This window comes from Mycteria americana, chromosome 6, assembly GCF_035582795.1.
Source record: "Mycteria americana isolate JAX WOST 10 ecotype Jacksonville Zoo and Gardens chromosome 6, USCA_MyAme_1.0, whole genome shotgun sequence".
Lineage (NCBI taxonomy): Eukaryota > Metazoa > Chordata > Aves > Ciconiiformes > Ciconiidae > Mycteria > Mycteria americana.
In genome coordinates this window covers 68,089,349-68,110,691 of record NC_134370.1, presented here as the reverse complement: position 1 = coordinate 68,110,691, position 21,343 = coordinate 68,089,349, and the positions used below count along the sequence as shown (strand labels likewise).

Sequence of the window (21,343 nt, the reverse complement as noted above, 5' to 3'; positions counted from 1 at the left end):
GCAGCACCATTAATGTGCAGATGTGTGTCAGGGCTATCAGCTCCGAGCTGCTCAGCCCCGGGCACTGTGCATCAGGCTCTCCCCATGCCTGATTCTCACTTCATTCTCCCGCTTTCCTCTTGCCACCGACTCCTGAGACCCCGAGAGAAATCCTGGCCTAATAAAGGGGAAAATTTACCACCGTCTTTGATAGTTGTAGCGTTCCCACAACAAGGCCAAGCTCTCTTTGCAGAATACACCAGTGGTATTTGACATGGAAACAGAAGAATGTTGAAACAGGGATGGCCGGTATTTGCTGCTGGTCCCAGCTTTTCTGGCTCTGAAATTCCTGTTCACACTTCGCAAAGCCCATCACTTTGCAAAGCTCAGGGAAAGATTGGGAATTGGAAATCGCAGTAATTCAAAATTGTCCTTGAATGGCTGTTGACCCAAATTCCCATTTCCCAAATGACAGGAGCCACTGGCTTCCCCAGGGCAGAAGGCAGGAAGGACAAAAGCAAAGCCCCAGAACCTACTCTGTTTCATCAGAGGAAAAATATTACCTGAGGGGGAAATCCAATCAATACTTTGCAATTTTCTAACAATCCATGAATCATTGCAATTATGCAGAGATAATTCAAGCTTTCCAATCCAGCTGCTAAATTAGAGAAAAGCATACTCTTAGCACTCACTAACCCCAGTTTGACATGTCAGTCAGAAAAAAAAACCCTTCAAGTATAGAATCCATCCACTGAAATAAAAAAACCCTCTCTTTTTAAAACTCCGGGCCAAATTAAAGGGTCTATGATGTACAAGGAGTTCTATTTTTCAGGTAATTCCATGCCAGAGGTAGGAGTAATGAAAATGCATGGAGTCAATAGGAATTTTTCTGTTGATAACTCACTTGAATTCCAGCATCTGCTATATTCTTTTTCTAGTTCTACAGCTCTAAGAAGAAAAGAATATATAAGAAGAAATGGACCCAATCAAAATTATTTTCTATAAATCAGCCTTCTCTTTCCTAACCCTGGAGTTGGAATAAAAAAGGACCTGGATCTGAACGGGGACCTATCCAAAATCAGACCTCATCCTGGTTTTGCCGTTCTCTAGGGATCTCTGCGGCACTGAAGAAAGAGTGGGAAGGGAGCAGCTCTAGAAAAATTAACCAGCTTCTGGAGACATTTTTTTGCTAGGACAATATTATGGTAAGCAGAAAGGAGGGGAAGTTTTCAGTATGCTTTGGGAACAGGAATCAAATGCAACAGACTCCATGACTTGGTGTTTCTTGCAATGACTGTCAAAATGAAGTCATCAGTTTCCTGCATCCATTTTGGACTCAACACACATCTCCTTGTCTGTGTCTGCTGCCTCCAGAGACATATTAGCAAGATAATACTGGCAGCTCCAGGATAATTGCTGGCCAAGATATAATTTCTGAGACATGGCTCAAAATCTTCTTCCTCTTACTACACCCTGCCACAGGGTTTTATCTCCTATCTAGGGTCGAAATCTGCTTGACGTTGGTGTCGCTACCAGACAAATACAACGTCAACAACAGCAGTGCGAGTGTTATCATGCATCCCATCATCTTCTAATTTGGATTCAAAAGATCAGCCCTGGGGAATGAAGAAGGCAGTTTGATTCCTGTGGCCAATTCATTCACTGCTGAAACAACCAACGGAGCTGGCTGGCTGTGCTCAGCATGGCGATGCTTGTTGTGAAGCTGTACAATTATCCAGGGAGCCAGGCTGAGACTATAAAACTTTGCTCATTAAGATCATTAGAGAGCTGTCAATTGGAACAACTGGGATGGCTTTGATCTGGCAGAATACCCTTCCTCCTGTTCCCAGACCTTGGGAACCATCCAGTTCCCCATAATTATTTTTTTTCCAAGTCATTCAAACAATACTCATTGGTTTTTTTATAGAGTGCAATAACTTCTTCAGGCAAACTGGAGGCTGTAACAGCTATAACAAGATTAATTTATTAAATAGAAACCCTGATATTTCAATGATTCCTCTATAAATATGTTCATAGTTGGTTTTGTCAAGAAAATGACAAAATGTTGCTCGTAATCCCAAAGATATTCCCTATAAATCCACTAGGTGTCCTACTGTTTTCAAGCAATTAGGCTCAATGTTTGTTTGGGTTTTTTCCCTAGTTTGGCCATTGAGGAATTAGTTTGAGTCTTTGGTGGAATTAGGCCTGGGTTTGCAGGTTGAAGAAGCATGCACGTATGGTTTGTGGGACACAGCAGGACAGCTGGCTCACAGTGGCAGCTCTTTTGGCAAATGGCACTAACGTTTCCCACAGAGACCGACTCAGGGTTAGAGGCTGGAAGAGAAAAAGGAAAAGCATCTGCCTTCCTGTCTTGGGAATGCTAAACAAGATCCATCAGAGCCAAATCCTCTTCTCAGTCAACCTTGGGCATCTATTTATAGGACTGCTAAAGTGAGCCCAATGCTGACCTCAGAGGTGGTGGCAACACGCGTTAACCTTCATCAGAGCCTCTCTGCACAGGCTGCAGTTTTGACATTCCTGGTCACCGTTCCAGTCCCTGACGGGCGTCCCGCTGCTTGCCAGAGCTCACGCCTGTCTGCAAAGGCCAGCACGGCACTCTCTCATGAGGTGTCCTGTCACTCCGAACACAGAGGGCATGTCAAATACATACTAAGAAAAGCAGGCTGAAAAATAGCCAAAGGATAATTTTCTCATCCCAGAAAATACTTGGGGTGGAGCGTGGCCATCGGAAAGCGGCCAGCTGCTTGGCTGCTCCTTCACCGTGCAACCCAGAGCACACACACAGTGTGAAGCCGTGCTATTTGGGACATCCCTCAACCACCTTGGGATCTGTTACTTGCACCGAGTCCCAGCGTGGCAGCCTAGACTTCTCTGAAACAGTCGTCTCCTAGGTATCTAAAAAACGTCTGTCATTATTTCAGTGTCTTTCAGTGCTCAGAAATGGGTATTTGAAATATACCAGTGAGGGATGCCTACGGGGTAATTTCTACCGTCTCGTCACTGAAGCAGAAATCACATTCTATATAAACCCTATAGCCTCACCCTCTGCTTAGCAGTGACTGTTGCATTTGCAAACACCCCTCCCATTCACTCTAGTTTCACAGGGGTGCCACGTCTTCAATTTACCCCAGATCTATGTGAGGCCATTGAGGAGAAAACCAGGTTTGTTTTCTATTTAAAAATTGCCAGAGGCAAAGATGTGCTCAAACAACGAGGTCATCTCCTTTTTCAGTAGGTGCTTGGTGGCCAGAAGTACTGCCCACGGCTATTGGCTGTGCAAGCAGGCACCGGGCAAGGTGTCAGCACCAGCTTAATCACAAGCTGCAAGGGGAAATCAGAGGGGGAACAAGAGCCTCCTGTCCTTGGCCCACCAGGATTCCTTGCCATCAGGCATCGCGCATCACGGGAAGTGCCTAGCATCTGTCCTGTGCCATGTGTTACTGCACTGCCTCTATTTCTTGCTATTTGTGTTGAAGGTATGACAGTCATTTTCCTGACAACCTGCAAGAAGAAGAGATACTCCAATCTTCCAACTGTATGTATATATAGATACCTGCTGTAGTACCATCCATATGCAGTACGCGCCATATGCTAACTGCGAAAGAGTTTAACCTGGTCCAGTGCATGTGTTTGCTATTATACATAACAAATACCTCAAGCCTTGCCATGATTCAGTGCATTATGCATGGGAGCCATCTGGTCCCGTAGCTGAAGAAGCAAACTGAAAATTTGATAAAAGCACAAACAGTCACAATGAGAGAGACTGAAAAGATGTGTTGATATTCCAAGCAGGAGTCTCCTTCCGTGGGGGCTAATCTTATCACCCATTGCCTCTTTCCTGCTCCTTTCTCTGGAAAGCTGCTGTGAGAGCTGCTGCACACTCTCAGCTCTGTGAGTACGCACACCTTTGGGATGCTAAAAACATATTTCGTGCACTTGAGCAAACCTTCTGGGACAAGATTTTTCTCAGTAGCCAGCTGTGCAGTGAGCAAGATGTGCAAGATGTTTGGAGCACAGCACATTTTATGGAGCTTGGATTGCTCAAGAATTCTGGCTGGTTTAAAATGCACTCTCAGTTATGATTAGTCATTAATATTGTCTCACCACTGTGCAGAATTACAGCTTATGGCTTTGATAGACTGAAAGGAGGTCCATCTCCGCTTGCCTCGATGTTCTCAGCCCTGGAGTGGAGGTGTATTTTGGAGGGACTGGAGCACCAGGGGAGCAACAAGGAACTCGGTGCAGCGGATGGGGTAGTTTGGGATGGCTGGGATTTGGCTAAGAGTTTGTGTATAACTTGGCCAGGATGCTGGGTTACTAAACCTGGCTTAATTAGATTTTGGAGCCAGACCAGGTTTCCCTCATTCTGACCCTGGTTTCTGACGTTTGGAGGGCACAGGGAAGGAAGGCAGACAGAAGATGCCTATTTTAGTACATCTCTGCAGGGAATGCACACACTTCAGACAGGTACACGTTTGTTTCCTCTGACACCAAATTAATGGGAGCTGGATATATTGATTCTGCAATTCTCCTAAAAATTGCTTCAAGTTTTGGCCTGTTTCCAAGCTGGTTAGATGCAATGTGCACACAGTTCAAGACAGGTATTTAATTATTCTAATATTAATACAGTTTAAAAAATTCAGGTCCCTGTGAAATCCAGAAGATAATAGCATTATGATCGTGCAAATAATGCAGCTGTTCCTGCTTCATATAGACTATTTTCCTGCCCAGCTACTTCTTTTGCCTTAATACAACAAAGCTTCTCCAAAATCACGGAATTATTAAGATATTTGCCACTAGTGCAAATTCCTTCGGTATTTTTCATCTTGTTTTTTTCTTACCTGTTTTGAGAGTACACTGTTCAGAGCAAATGCAATGTGCTGTTCTGGGTTTGTGAAGAGTATTCAGGATTATGGTAGGGCTCTACCAAAAGGAATATGTTACTGCCATTATTATTATTCTTATTATTGTTGTTGTTGTTGTTATTATTCAATAATAGCCTAAGCCAGTCATTTGCCAGTCTCAAGGGTTAAAATCTACTGTCTTTGTGGATATTCCCATATTTAACTAGCTAAATACTGGCAAAGTATCCACCTCACATACTGTATTTCTAGACTATCGGAACATTCTAGACTATCTCTGTGCCAGGTAAGCTCCTGGTCCTAGAAAGAGAAAGCATCTTGTATTAGGGCTGGAGTAAGTGTCTTGTGTTTTCTTGCTTTGATCACCGTGCCTCTGCTTTTATGATCTCACTAGGAAAGTTACTTGATGTTTCTTTATTTTGAGTGTCAGCATGGCTCCTGCAAATGTTTGAAGTCATCTTTGTATTTCATTTATTTTCTGGCAAAACAGCATCCATCTGCAGTTTAAGAATAGAACATATAAAAACTGCATATGACTCCAAAGCACAGAACACAGAATTTCTGGGCAAAATTCTCTTCTCAGTTACACTTACATAACTCTGGAGTAGTGTCTTCATCCTTCTCATCGTTACTCTGAAACCCTTTTTCATGTCATTGTGTCAGACCCAAAGGATCTACCATATACAGCTAAATCCGATTTCATCACAACTGTTGTAATTTCCTAGGTAAACTTACAATCTCCGAGGAAGTACATCAAGATGCATTTACATTACGTGGGCCTCAATACTCTAAGAAATATGCTGCTGACAATTGTTCTCTGTTAGTAGTTTTCCATGCAAATAAAAATACCGTGTAGGTGGAGAACTGCTGAACTAGCTGGAGCAGAGATTTCCTCCGTATACACAAGCAGAGAATCTGCACTCTATGGCTAAGCTAATTTTTAAAACATCAAGTTCAACAGCTGTGTCTTTAAACAAAGAAATAGTTTGATATTTATTTTGTATAACTCTGTTCCTTGGCTGTCCATGCTCTAGAAATGCTGTTATGCTACAAGAAGACAGATTGCCTGGACTGGAAGCCCCAGCCCTGATTCAGGGAAGCACATGGTTTCCTTACAATGATTATGATGATTATAATTACTATTCAGTATATGGTGCAATTGTTTTTTGTGTTTAAAACAGAACAAAACAAAACAAAACAAAGCCATTTTGGAAAGGAAAACATTAGAAAACAACATTAGAAAAAAATAATTGTAAAATAGGAAGTGGGTGACCTTCGGGAGACAACTCCGTCTGCAGTGACTGCTATCCAGCATTTCTAGTGACCAGAAAATGGAAAAAAAACCCCACCGTTAAATATCCCAATACTCCTTTAGAAAATAATGCACCTCCTTTTCTGTAGGTATAACATTTTGGATCTCCTGTTCAACAGCTGCTAGTGTCAAAGGCCAAGCAAGAAGTACGTGGAATGCAGAGCCTGAAGTTTTTCAGCGGTCGCTGAAGGCAAAACCATCTAAAGCTGTAGCAGATGTTCGCTTGCTTCCTGTCTGCTTATCAGCCCTGCAAAGACACTTCATTTTTGTACTTATTATGCCAAGTGTAACTATGGAGATCTAATACAAGCTGCGCAACAGCGATACGGTGATTACGTATTTGGTTATGAACGATCAAGCAAAATATTATGTTTCTAAGAACTCCCTCAAATTTTTCCATATGTACATTAGTCATTTGCCTCGCACGACAAGAAAATGACAGTGTACAAAATAATTTAAGAAATACTACCTTACTGCAGCTCTACACAGATTAATTTAAATATCATGAATGAATTGTTGCTCATTGGACCTTCCACAGGATCTTTTCCAGTTTGACGTGCCCTTTCGATTGGGACTGTTGTCAGAGAGGAGTCCATGCAACGCATTTATGTTACACCAACTGAACAATGGTTACACGCTGTGCTTGGTGTTAGTTGCCGGCTCTATTAAAAAAAATAAAAAGTGAATTAGCATCTGCTGGGTTACACTTCTGTGATGAAATTCTTCATCAGCTTCAGCTCACATCCCTTTGTATAATGGGCAGGTGAAGATGTTAGTTTGGCCTCGGTGTGTTCACGTTTTATATGTTGTTTCTAGGACACCATGAAATAAAGAGCGGTATATCCCAACTGACTGTATTCCTCCAAGGCCTTGAATATGCTACAGAAGAGAGTTCTTAATTGTCAATTTAAAAATCAGTTACACTAACCATTTTTTTGTTGAGAAATCTAGGTGCACCTCAGCTGTTTTAATTCCTATTTATATTCATTATGAGCTCCTGTAAATTATAACTTTAATATCAATGACTATATGCAAGTGGTAAAACAGTATTCTATTGCAGGGCTTTGAGCTAGTTTAATGAGACTGATTTTTACACTGTTGCATTTAGGTTGATATGCATTCCCAGTACAGGCAAGACCCAGAGCAACTGGGTTTATTGCTTAATAGACAGGAGTTCTTCTTCCTCCATGAAATAGAAGAAATAAAGAAATTTACTTTACATAAATCCTAGCACAGATGTTTTTGCTTTAAGTTTTTATCAGTAACAGAAAAGGATGGGTTTCGAATGGTTCCTCTGCCCATGTTGAAACTGGAAACCAAAAGTGACAGCTTTGGCCTATCACTGGTAGACATGGTTGTAGATATTCCCATGGGAAACAACGGATTTCAGAGCAACAGTGGCTCTGCTGGTGTTTGTCACATTTCATATAACGCTATCAAGGAAAAAGAGCACTACGTAACCATTATTGCCACTTTTAAAATGTCGATAGCATTGCAAATGTGCGTTGACCTGGAAGATGCAAATAGTGGGCACAGTGGTTCCTTGAATAGTCCTTCTAGGGGTGGTAATCTGTTGTATTACAACATTAAGGCCCATGTCCTTGAAGAAAATGAAGCATTTTGGGACAATTGGTTCCAGGGGAAGTAGGTATGGATTTTCTTTTGAGAAAATGAGCTTCCATATGAAAGCTGTAGACCTAAAATTCAGTCACCTTCCTTTCCCCAAAGGCAAGCAACGACAAGGCAACGCATGACGCAAAAGAGAGAAGTTGTCGAAGATGAAGACATGAGGGCCTTTACGAGAAGGACAGATTCGCAGGCAAAAGATGGATTTGATGAATGCAGTGATGGAAATTGCCCGAAGCATCTGGGAAAATACCACAAGTACAAAGCTGAAAGAGGACAAGGGGGAAAAAGGAGACCCAGGGATTAAACTCGTATGAGTTGAGGGCTGAAGTTGGGAATGTGGAGGAGGTGAGCACAATCCTTTGGGTGAGTTCCTGGAAGGGATGCAGTGAAGATATTCAAAAAGCAACATATTGGTACGATGACTGGGGAAGGGATTTTTCAGCTGAAGTATTTGAAAATAGTGGTCAGTATTTAGACTTAGACTGTAAGGGGTAGCACAGTAGGAAGCAGGATGGATGAGATGGCTTAACAGGGCTTCATTGTAGTCAAATTAATTCAGTATAAATAATTAATTCTCTTTTAAATGGACTCTACTCTGCACACTTGACATTTTGGAAAAGCTGCCATTCCCTGGCCTTCTGGTAAATGCTTTTGCATCTGTTTTCCATTGTTTCCTTCTTGAAAAAAATCCTTGTCACTAACAGGAACCATCAGCAGCATGAAACAAATTGACTTGCCAAGGACATTTCCTCCAATCTCATTATTTATACTGGAAGTATTCTTTTTGTATCACGAGTCAGACTGTGATTTTTAAAAATTGCCGTATATTAAGATAGTTTTCTACTGTCATTATGAGTCAAATTCAAACTTGGTTAAGTGAATTACTTCCATTACATCAACATTTGGTCATACTTTTTCAAGGAGGTGATCAAGCAGTTTAATTAATCCACAGCTCTCTCTGCCTACCTCGTTATACAGAGCTCCTTACTGTTGCAGCAGAGGGCCTCCCCCAGGTATGAATCAGATCAGATACGTCACTCTCCTTCTTCTGCTGTTAGCACATTGATTCTGAGACTTAAGCAGATGAGAAGGAGCGGATCCATAGTATGATTTGGGGCAGCTTGGGTTAAACAAATAGGTTTTGTATTTTATTCTCAAGGTGCTTTGCTTTGTGTTCACTCTCATGTCCTTTGTCAGCTCCAGGTTTGTGGACCAGTTGCTAAGAAAGTGGTCATCTCCTCTAAACTTCCATGTTGAAGTGGCAGTGGCAGGAATACAAACGTAAGTTTGAGTTCTGACTGCACAAGGAGTCTGTCGAGGTTAGGGACTCCTTCGGGTAAGCTGGAAATCCTCAGAGAGCTCAGAAAAGGGCAGAAGCTTGGTCTGACCTATATTCACAGTGACTCACCGGTGAGATTTAATGTTGTTACTTTGTTTTGCCTCTGTTTCTCAGCAGTTGCTCACATTTTAAACAAGTACGCTCTTACCTAACCGAATCGATAGATGAGTATAATTAGGACCCAATATAATAAGGCCAGTATTTGTAATAACATAAGGGAACACTCCAAAGCAGTTACAGAAGAAAAGAATTTCAGGAGAATTAGGAGTTGGGCAGTGATACAGATTTTAAAAGTATGCAAGATAAAATAGCAGATACTAAAAATACCTATATTGAGATGAAATCCTCATGACTCAGTACTTGAACCAACCTCCATTCTCTAGGAATTAGTAAGAAAATTGTCCAAACAGCGTAGATTGTGGTGTATCGCCTTCCTTTGGTGGGCTTACACTTACACTTCACCGAAGTATCTTACGCTGAAAAAGGATAGACACAGGTCTGACTTAACAGGGCAATTGCCGTATTTTTCTGAATATGTTCTGTAGCTGTAGCTTTTTAAAAATTGGTGGTTTTATTTCTACCTAGTAAAAATTCTGATAATGAACGCTCTGGATCTTGAGTGACAAAAGCACTGACAGCAGAGCCTGAGATGCATTCTTTTAGTCAACCAGGACATATTTTTAAATACCTGTGGCTCTCTAGCTAATAGTTGAGGAGTGATGAATCTAGCTTGCAAACAGAAACATTGAAGTGCCATTTTTTTCTTCTTTTCCTTTTCTGCATGATGTTGTTTTCTGACTAGATGCAAAATTTTGTATTGAAGTATTGAAAGTATTTTGGAAGAAAGAAGTATTATGAAATGCTGTAGAGTTTCAGCAAAGCAGAAAAGCTGTGTTATGAGAACATCAGCGATGATCTGGGTCAGATTTTCAGTGCAGATGTGTCAGATGCATTTGCTTGGAAACCTTCCATGACAGTTAGTGAGAAGAGTGACCCAATGTTTTCTCACCGTACAAAATAACTGTTCTGTTTGGTGATGTCATGTGGATGAAGCACTGCTTGTATTTCCAAAGTGGTGTCCTGTTTAAGCTTGTTTGGGAGCAGAGATTTTTCTCTCAGAACAGTTTCAAACAGGGAGTCAAGCAAATCTCTTTGGTACATCTTGACTGGTCTCAATCTGACTTGGCAGTTTTCTGAATTTTAATGATCTGGGTTTATTTCCAGATAATGACTATTTATGTAAATGAGATGTTTTATAAATAAATATGGAAATTATCCCATAATAGTAATTACAGGCTTTATGGTTCAAATACTTAATATATTAAAGGCAAATGGTGATGTGGATTGTCTTTGAGTTTATTAATTTAGTTATTTTGGTGGTTTGTTTTACTTTAACCTGACTTATGTATGTTGGACAGTGTTTCCTCAACTAAAGCAAGCTATGTTATGTGCCTGGATATATCAAAGGATATCGAAGGACAATAAAAATCAAAATGCATCATACAGTGGTAGCAGTAAATAGAAACCCAGATTTCAGAATGGTTTTGTCTAAGAATCAAATAAATTAGTTTTACTTGGAGAATCTCAGCTTAAGTGTTGTTAGCCATTTACTCAAAAATGAGGTATTTTAAGTTAATTATAATCCTTTGCACTTCTATAGCTGCTTCTCTTGAGAATCTCAATAGTGTTCTACAAACATTAATTAAGCCTAATAGTACTCCTGAGAAGTGGTTAACTGATAGATATACTTCACTTAACCCATCGTGATATAAGTGATCTCTAGAACAAAGTACAAAAACTTTAAACAGCAGGACTACACAAGAGTTTAGAGCCTGAAGTAAGTATCTTAGCCAGACAAAACTGTGGGGACCGCTCAGATACACGGAATGCAATTACTTGGCCTAGGCATGATGTGAAGATAAATAAAAGTGCAAAAAGTAAGTAACTGAGATTTCTAGTGAAGGAAAGTGATTTTATATCTGATGTGAGAGAAGATACCCACAGCACCACAGTATCACGTGGTGGGACTCTGGATGATGAACTGGACTGATTCAGAGAAAAGACTGCTATTTGCAGAAATCACCTCCAGATGGGCCAAAGAGCGTGAGTCCAAATCGAACCTTTAAGGCTGATGCATGAACAGCTGCGATAGCAGTTAAGTCCTTACTCTCCCCCCTGAGGGTACAGGGGCTGCTGAAAATAGCCACAAAAGAGCAGTATCAGTGTGTACATTTACAGCCCGAGACACTTATTTTTGCGGGCAAATCTGCATGCATAATTTTCTTCCTAATATTACTCCACAAAGAGAAGCTTTTGTTATCTTGCTTTACTGATGAGAGCAATACTTAAACCGAGTTAGTGCTGAAACAGACAACAGGTTGGTTTTGGTACATGCGTTAGGACTTGGACCATCCTCAAACAACCCTTCTGCTGTCCTGTTCTCAAAAATCTGCTGCAAATACTTGTTTTGGAGTGTCCAGTGTCTACAGGAAGAGCCATTCCAGAAATATGCTGCGGCTGTACATACTTATTTGCCTGCTAACAACAGGAGAAGGGAGATGGCATCAGTTGCTCAATACCCCTACCCGCAGCAACACAGCAAAGCACAATGTGAACTGTTTTCTCGCCAATTAATACCCATGGCCATCCAGTGGGTCTCATATCATTCAATATTTGATAGCTGCTGCAACGCTGCAATGCCTTGTGAATAGTTTTAGCATTTCCTGAGGGAAACTTTATGATGCGCAGTCTAAATTCTCAGATGCACACTCTGAAATTCTGAGGAAGCAAGTCGGCACTGAAAAGTGAAATGATAATGAGTTTGCATCAGATTTTTATTTATAGGAATGACTTGGAAACATTTGGGTCTCCTCTTTGGATACATTTTCTTTCCTTTTTGTTTCCCAGCATTTCTGTACTTTTGGGACTACAAACTCTCACATAAATATTGGCAATAAATCCTTGCCTGAGAAAGTCTACCTGCTGGAGAAAAATCTGCTCATTTTATCCATGTGGAATGCCTAGACACTGCAATTAGACTTTATCCTTATTCATATACAATGAAATTATTTGCATTTTGTGAATTGTAATTCATGACATACATGACTCTGACGCCTAATGAACCCCCCTGCAGTGCTTCTGCTGAGTTCAGTGGCCTTTGGATCAGGCCCTGTGTTCGCTTCATTTCCCCATATTTTTAGCTGCTTCAGTAAGTTCTTTATCTAGAGAAGGGTCTGAAACCTCTTTTTTTTTTTTGCACATAGGCATGATATTCTATTGCCTCTTTTATAATTTATAATCAGTAGTTTCCCTGGAGTGAAAAATCAGAAATACTATACTTGAAGCAGTAAAAGGAAGGGTGACTGCACTGTTGTAGTGCTGCATCATAATATTTAAATACTTTATTATTTCATAATCTGTCCTAGAATTTAATCATTCCAAGCAGGGACGGTCTCTTTATGTCAAAAGGGGTAAGTTCCAGATTTTCAAATATGCATATATAAAAAAACCCACGAAGATGTTGCTTCGTTTTCAGTGTGATTCCAGCTTGCCAAAGGCTCCATTTCATTGCGTAACCTTCCGGATGTAGATCCATTACTGCTCCATAAAGTGGGTTACTGGACAGGGTAAGGCAATTCATCCTCTGAAATGCAGAGTGTTGTTTTGCCAGTTACGTGGTTTATAATTATCCATTATCATTATCTTTATAGTTATTTTACCAAGGTTACAGATATGCCATGTCTATTTGAAAGATGTTCTGTTGGGTTCTTTTAGAGACTCGTTCTTCCCTCCTGTAGACGTAAATGAGCAGTGCACATAGCACAGCCAAGTGAGTTCAAAAAAATAAAATTGCTAAGAAAGTGAACAGATTAAGCCCCAAATTACGTACTTAAGAAACTGAAATAGTTTTGCCTATGGAAGCCAGGAAATACTGTGAATAGTAATATTTGCTCTTTTTTTTGCCTTTTTTTTTTTTTTGAGCACTGCTGAAGCCTCATGAATTGTAAGTAGTCAAATCTCACAATCCTGGGACAAAGTCTGTTAAAACCGTGTCCTGGGACAGGGAACTTCTCCGCTCCATTCCTGGCTCTGTCACTGACCATCTGCCACTTGTCCTCTGCCTTGCTTGAGTTCACCCATGTGTAAAATGCACTTAAAATAAGCTAAACCATACTTTGAAAATTACTTTAGTGCCACAAGCTAGAAATTTGGGGTTGCAACATGGAAAAAAATGGTTCTGTGGTTGCCAGTCCATAGAAACCCTGCACGTCTCCCTGGCTGCACTCCTGGGGAGGCTAAATCTGGCTGACAGTGCTCCACCCTGCACTTGAGAGGCAGCAGAATACCACATTAAGCATGCATGATGCCTGCCCACCTGCAGTCGTTAACTGGTTTAATTAACTTACTATGCACAACAAGAATCTGATCCAATACTAACTGCAATTAATAGGAAGACTTCTGTTGAATTCATGATCTTGGGGCTGGTCTCCATATGTGTGTAGAGACCACTGCCTAGAGATCCCTCAAGTCCCCAGGAAGGCAAAGGCTTTGTTTGACTGACACACAGATACATTTCTGTGCAATGAGCCTGCAGGAGCTGGGCACACAGTAAACCTCTCTCTGCCTGTACAGTGACACTATTCACTGATGCCACTCTTTATTCAGAAATAAATACAGCACTATAGTCATTATTTTTCGTAGACCCTTTTGCACATGGCTTTAGACAAGCTTTAATGTGGAAAATCGATGACAAGCTGTGCAGGAAAGCTCTGCGGCTGGATACGTTAGGAAAGGTGACTTGATAGAGGTGGTGACAAGCTAATAATGAAATGGAACATTGCAATTAAATGTGCTGGTGGGGAAGAAAGTGTGCCACAGCCAAGAGAGCGAGCGAGCGAGCGAGCAGCAGGTAGGTCATGGAGAGAAAGCAGAGGAGGCTTGATGGAATAGGGTGGGAAGGAGGGGGAGATGTAAGAACAAGAAGGACAGGACAGAGATAAGCACTGTGTTAGCTGTGATGGTAGGATTGGGCAGAAACTATTTTGTTTGGTGTTTGTATCAGGCCTTGCATGGCAAGATCCACGTCCCTGACTGCGATTTGTTGGCATTGACACAATACGTAATTAAATGCAGGTAAGTCCTAGAAGGACAGAAATGGTGGAGGGAAATAAACAGGTCGGGCTATAAATTAACAGCAAATCAAAGACGTCTACACAAAATTTTATGTATGACATGAGCTGAAAAGTATGAAAACTGCCACAGAATGTTTAAGAATTATGTTTCTGTAAAATCTAAGTTTCCATTAGAAATAGTCAAGAATATTTTAATGGGTATGAACCTAAACTCTGCGAGGTGAACTATTCATGCATCAATGCAGTGGTTTTGCCTCAGTATACATGCAGCTGAAACAATACTCTTAGAAGTAAGAACAGACCCATTAATCTTGGATGTTAATGCTGAAGCCTAAAAATTATGCCTACATGAAAAATGAGCAAGGGCAGAGAGCACAGAATAGTTTGAATGTCAAAATTACTAACACAAGCCAGAAGATGGACTTCATTATTGCTATTTATTTGAAAAACATTTCCAGGATTAAAATATACCAGAAACGCCAAAGGATTTAGAAAAATTTCTACCAGCACACTACATAATTTAAGGGCTCACTACAGAACGCAGACCAGCTTGCTGCAAAAAACAGTGAGGTTCTGGGTTCTTGATCTCTCACTTACCCCACTGTATATTGTTGAGAGACACATCTTTATGGGTGTGGCTAGAAATGCATTTTACGTAGAAATACAAGGAATGGGCAATGTTGTTCTTGTAGTCCCTGCCTGGGATAGGGGTTTGACACATTCCTTAGTCAGTATGCTGTCTGTTGAGGGAAAAAAAAAAAAAAAAAAAGAGGCAGACTCAGCTCACAAATATCAAACCTGGCAGCGCAAAGCTGTGTTTGCATGCGCAGGCTTGCACATGGGTGCTTCTGCCTGGGTAGAGACTGGCTTGTGTCAGCTGCTCTGTCTCCTACATGGGGGGTAGAAGGAGCAGCATTTCTGCTATAAACAATCATATTAATAAAAGCACGTGGGGAAACAAAGACTTATTTTGTACTTTTTGCATTTATATTCTCCTGTTTGGTCAGATTTTTCAGAGGGATGAGGTAAACGAATACAGTAGGTTTGAACATATGTAAGCATTTCCAGTCCAAATTCAGAACTTCGTATGACTTTTCTGCCTTTATAACGAGCCACATCTAAACCCTCGAGCCAAACGTTCAGAACTGAGGGAAGCTTGAATTCAAAGCCAAAATTGTATGGTTGGAGCCTATCCCTAAACAACACTTCAAAAATAGCACATTGGTATAAAATTTTGAAACCCAGGGTTGCAGTACACAAGGTGCCAGAAAAGTAGTATTTCTGTGTGTTGGTACAAGCAGGAGGACTCATTTTGTTGTTCTCAGCAACATCTTGAGACGCTGCGCTCCTCTTAGCCGCACGCTTTTAAAAGATTATTTTTGTCTCGGGTTCTTTTCTAGTCTTTGATGCAACAACCTGGTGCGGGTTACATCAAGCCTGCAGAAAATCCCCTGTTTTCTCTTCCCTTGTTTTCCAGACAGCCGGCACCTCCTCCGGGTCCTGGCGACGGGCGCCGCAGGTGAGCGAAAGACTGGCATATTTGGGCCGGAGATTAATTTCTGTTTAAATTAAAGGTGCTGCCGGCGGGCGGGAGACGCTGTGGGACGGAACGGGGGGGCAGAGTCGAGCCCATAGTCTGCGCGTCGTATTTTAGGCTGTGCCGAGGGGGTTTCGCTGAGGGCGTCCCGCTCCCGCCTCACGGCTCAGAGCCGCCGGCGCCTGGCCGCTCCCTGAGGGGAGAAGGAGGGAGGCGGGGGTCGCTGGATCGAGGCCCCTCGCCGACAGGCCCGCCCTCTCAGTGGGAGTCCTCAGAGGCGAGCTGGGCGCCGGGGCGGCGGCGGGCGGCCGTTAGGCAGCGCTGTGGCGGCGGGCGCGCCTCAGGCGCGGCGGGGCACAACCGCCTCCCGCCGCGGAGCAGCGGGACCCGGCGGGCGCCCTCCCGCGCCTTCCCGCGGTCACGAGGCGGCGCCCGCCTCTCCCCCCCCCCTCCCCGTCCCCCGTGACAGCCAAGATGGCGGCCCGAGGAGGCGGCGCGGAGGGGAGGGGGGATCCCGCCTGAGACGCCCACACGGCGGGGAGGCGGTGAAGGCGAGTCGGGCTCCGCTAGGATGAGATAAGGGCGCGGGGACCGATCGCGCTTCCCCTCCCCACCCCCCCTTCACCCTCCCGGTCCTCGGCGCCGGGGGCAGGAGGCGCCGGTGGCCGTCCCCCCTTCTCCGGGGAGCGCGGGCCCCGCCTGAGGTGAGGGCTGCGGGGCGGCGAGGGAGCGCGCCGGGCTGTCACCGCGGTGGTGCGCCGGGGGAGGGGGGGGGGGTCTCCGAGGAGATATCGCGGGGCGGGCGCTATCGCGAGCTTGGGCTGGCGGGGAAGGGGCGTCCGCCAGCCCGCGGCTCCCCTGGCCCGCGGCGGGGCCGGCGGCGCGCTGGGCTGTCAGTACGGGGCGGGGGCGAGGGGGCCCGGCGGGAGGCCGGGCGAGGGGCTGAGGGGAGCGTAGGGGCGGCAGTAACTTTCCGCTGGGCCGCGGTGGGAGGGGGAAAACTTTCTCCTTTTCCCTGTCGGCCCGACGCTTCCCGCCAGCCCCCCGCCGCGGCGATGGCCGGGCCGGAGGAGCGCACCCCCGGCCCGGCTTGCGGGGCCGCGGAGGCAGGCGCTCCTCAGGGCGGAGAGCTGCCTGCGCCTTGACTGAGCTCTCCTTGCTGACCTGCCATGTTACAAAGGCAGGGCAGGAGCGTGCTGGCGGGCTTGGAGAGCTGCTCGGGGAGAAACCGGCCGAGGTGTGTGTTCCCCAAATAAATGTGCAGATTTTCCGTGCAGCGTGCGCTGCGTCAGCTGGAATTGCACAGGTAGTGTTCAGCCTTGTGCGTGCGTATTTTTATTGCGACTTTCCCTTTGGCTCTCACAGCCTGGGTTACTGTGTAGCTGGATTAATGCAACGCGCTGGACATGATGGTAGAAATTAGTCCTGACGTTTTTTATCTTTGTTCTGTCATGATGTTTGCATGTAGCATAAGTTGCTGGCCAGGGGATGATAATATTTAATAACATCCTAGTGATGGTGGTTATTCTGGAGTGATTTCAAAGGGGCTGCATTTAAAAACGTGCCGCCTCTGAGAATGTTGATTTGCTAAAAATAAGGTCTTGACTTGGCGCTTAGTTCTGAAGTTTAACTTTTTTTGAATTAACTGAGTAGAAGCGTGGTGTTCTGGACAGCCTTTTACTTCATTTCACAATTTTTTCTGGAACTGTTGCTCAACTAGAGGTTTCCGTAAAGAGTGTTACGTTACGGTACGTAATCTTTCACTTTCTGAATGATTAAACACAAATATTTAATCTTGGCAAGTATCTGTAATGGTTTAGAAAAACTAATTGAGTTAGTCTAGCCAAGGAAGGTCGAGGGTGAGTAAATGGATTATTTCTGGTTTGTGTGTCTAGCATACAAGTCTTACTTTGTAAGAGTCTCCCGTTTCTCTCTTCTTTTTAAAAAGATCATATATTTAGAGTATTGGTGAAACTCTATCTTGCTTTTAGAGCATTGAGGAGTCCGTAAGCTCATTTAAAGTGAACATCGAAGTGGAACTGCTTCTCTGGTAAATTAAGCTAAGTTTTCTAGGGGTAATTGTGACTTGGCATTGAAATTGTTTAATTATCAAAAATAGAGCATTAGAGTTTTTGTGGTTAGCTTTTGGGGAAGAGGAAAATTGCATGGAGCCTTAAAGACAGAACAAAAAAGATTAAACTTCTCTGCAGCCTTAAAAGCTTGTGTGCTGTACATGTTTTACTTATTCTAGAATAACATTAGGGTCCAGCTGGATGAAGTACTTTCCTCAAGTTTATGAGCAGCTTCTGCTTCTTTGGAACAGGCTTTACCCAATGGCCTCTTCTAAACAGTGAATTTACTAGAAAGTAGCACAAAAGAGAAGATCTGTTTCTGCAAGCAGTAAGCCAAAAGGCACTAGGACCATTTTTTAAAATACAGGCTTACTTAAAAATGTCTTTTCAGTATTCAGATGTTCATACACATGAGTTTTCATACTTTTTGTAGCAGTGTGGTTGCAAGTCCGCATTTCTGGTGATCAGCTTGTTCTATATGCTTTACTTGGATATAACACTGGTATGGTCCTTAATGGAATTTCTATATGTGTTAATGGCAATATTAGCAATTTTGTAGTTATGTAGCTGTAGTTAATTATTAGTTAGTAAAAGCATAAATATTGACATAGCCTATCACATACTATAGGGCTCAGGTGAGTGTAGCTGATTCAGGTCAAGCATTAGGAACAATGTAAATAACCTGGTCCTATTTAAGATATGTGCTTGAAAGGGAAAGTAGCAAGGTAGAGAGTGGAGCCCTGCTGGTCCTCTAAAGAGAATGAGATTGTCTCTGGAAGGTGTCTAACTAATACTACTGTTCTGTGCACTCTTACAAAGGAATTGTGGGCACCACTGTTCAGAAGCCAGTCTGGTGATTTTTAATCTACAGGATTTTGCATTGAAGGGTTTACTAATTTCTAGGTAAATCCCTGCTGTAGTGTGTGACAGCTAGAGAAAACTGTCTTGTGACCCTTCAATAGAGGAAGACGGTATCTAGACTAAGCTGAATAATGATAATGGGATTTGTTCATCTTGAGGTTTTAAAACTGGAAAAAGAAATTTCCAGTGTCACTTAAATAGTCAACATCCCTTTTCGATTTCCATCATATTTCCTAGCAACTGAATTGGAGTTAGTTTTGCAAGTCATAGTAGGTTGAAATGCTTTTTATAACAGTGGCTGTAGAAACAGTTGTGCTCATGGTTCAAACACCAGCAGGTTGTGGAAAGGGAATAGTACAATAGCTACTCAGTCAAAACCTTTCTCAATCTTAAATATCTCCTGAAATGAAAACTTGTAGGAAGTCTTATTTCCATTCATTGTCCTTTGCTCAACTTTGACCTTAGTTTTTAAATATGGTGTCGACATGACCAGAAAGTTGGAGACTAAAATGTTGCACAATTTATATTGGATTAAAAAAAAAAGTCGATGTAACCTTGTAACCTTGTTCAAACATAATGTTTGAGGCATTGGTGATTTCCAGGTATCTTGCTGTCTGACAGAGGGTTCCAGTAGCTCAGGTTTTGATACATACGTAGCTGTGGATTTAAGGTATTTGTTCTGAAGTTTCCAGGAAAGAGCTGTTAACACTTCTTAAAAGGAGGGGGAAAGGACCAAAAAAAGACACCAAAATCATCTCCATTTAAATGCCTTAACAAAACATGATGCAATCTTTGTGGATTGGTGTATTTCCAGTATGATTCTCTTGTTAAAGAGAAAGTATTTAAATCAGGCTTCTCTGTGATGTATTGAAATTTCAATTTTTTTTTTATGCTGACTCTACAAAAAACCCCCACCCACTCCCCCCAAAAGAACCCCAGCCTGCCTCCCCCTTCAGAATTCCCCCCAGACCAAACCCTGTAAAGATTTAGCACCTTTGAAGAAAGTTTAGGTTGAGCTTGCGCAAAAAGCAAGGCTAGTGGCTTAGAGGGCTGAGTTGTAATTGTCCCTCATCCTTCTGCTGTAGCCTTGTTGGGTGGTCTTAGGCAAGAACACAGAAAAGGCCCTGCATCTGTTCCCTTATATATCAATTCTGTATATAAATAATATTTGCTACTGCGAGCACAAATCATGATAGAAATTTTATGCCATACTAAAAGCAGCAAATCCTTGCAAATCCTCTGCAAGCTAAGGCCAGTTATGCCTTGCTTTAATTGAGGATAGCTAACAGGTAGGAGATGAATATGTATAAACAGTGAATGCATCACCACTGTTCAACGATTTAAAATCAGCTATTTCTAACAGTGGTACTGACTAAGTAATTACTTCAAGTGAATGAGGTTCTTTGCTATATTGCATAATAAGCCTTGGATATTTTCTGCTATCCTTCAGTTCAGGCTGGAAGCTTGGTGTATGACTGATCTGGAAATACTCTGCTGATGTATGTATGCTTATAAAGTGCCCCCATAGACTATAGAGTCAAAATTAAAATGTACAGTGAAGGCTATGTGAAGCAGTGATGCTGAGAGGTTTGATCCATAGCAGTCATTTTAGTAGCAGTCTATGATGCAGAAATAGTCATTGGTAGTTCCCTAAAGAGCTCAGAAACAGTACCAGGAGGAAATTGTGGAGGAGGAGTGGAAACGAAAGACTTCAGAAAGTGTTGGCCCTACTCTTTTAAATGGCATATTTTTACCTTTTCAAAGTGTACTTTCATGTATTAGACACACACGGTTACTGTAGGGGTTGAAATAGAGTGAAATTGAAGTAAGCAATAACGGGGGGGGGGGGGAGTGAAAGAAGAAGGAACTATGGTATAAAAATAGGATGCGAAGAGTAAAGAGGAGTGTTAGAAGTAAGTTAGCCAATTATATCCTCACTATTTAATTTTTACTTTAAATTTTGACTTTTTAAATTTGGGTCAGAAAAAATCATTAATACTAAATAATCAAATTATTTCAATTTAGCTATCTGAAATAAAAGTGGACAAGCAGTAAGTGTGTTGTATAAGTTGTATGTACGTATATGCAAATGAGGAAGTCCCAAGAGGACACCCCCACTGTTTTTGCGTGCAAGCGTTGTGCAAACAAAGAGAAGGGGACTATGGGCTGGACTCTTGAATTTTGGTTTTGTCTTGAGCTTCAGAAGAAACTTGTGGGCTTAAGGAATTATTCTCAGTTTTACAACTGAGATCAGGATCTGGTCCAGCTTCGATAGCTTCTGTATGTCAGCAAGTTTGTCTGCATGGTATTTTGACTGTAAAATTACAGTGAAAGAGGTGATGCTGTCCAGGTCCTGCAAGTGCAAAAGTAATCAGGCTCAAGCACAGTGCTGTCAGTTAAATCCCAGTACAGGAGCAGTGCTCTGACAAATTGTACAACTTCGTAGTTACCTTGTATGCTGAACTCCTATTCAGGACAGTGAGACTTCATTATGTAGAGCGCCAGGGGCAAACCCTTCTGTGAGTACTTTTCTTGTAATATTTAGCACATAAGGTGACTCTCCCTGACTCAGTATGCTCCAGCCTTTCTTTTAAGGGTG

General features: G+C 42.5%; 1 protein-coding gene across 5 annotated transcripts in view; it reads left to right on the top strand.

The window, feature by feature from the left end:
* Positions 1-15,765: 15,765 nt before the first annotated feature.
* Positions 15,766-21,343, top strand: part of DENND4A (DENN domain containing 4A) — a 57,870-nt gene continuing 52,292 nt past the window's right edge. Inside the window, exon 1 of one of the 5 annotated variants that reach the window (XM_075506374.1) lies at positions 15,766-15,793. The gene's annotated coding sequence lies outside the window, so the exon portion shown is untranslated. Of the gene's footprint in view, positions 15,794-16,098; positions 16,516-16,988; positions 17,118-21,343 lie in introns of those variants that run through there. The other 4 variants (XM_075506376.1, XM_075506372.1, XM_075506373.1 and 1 more) reach the window with 4 other exon arrangements.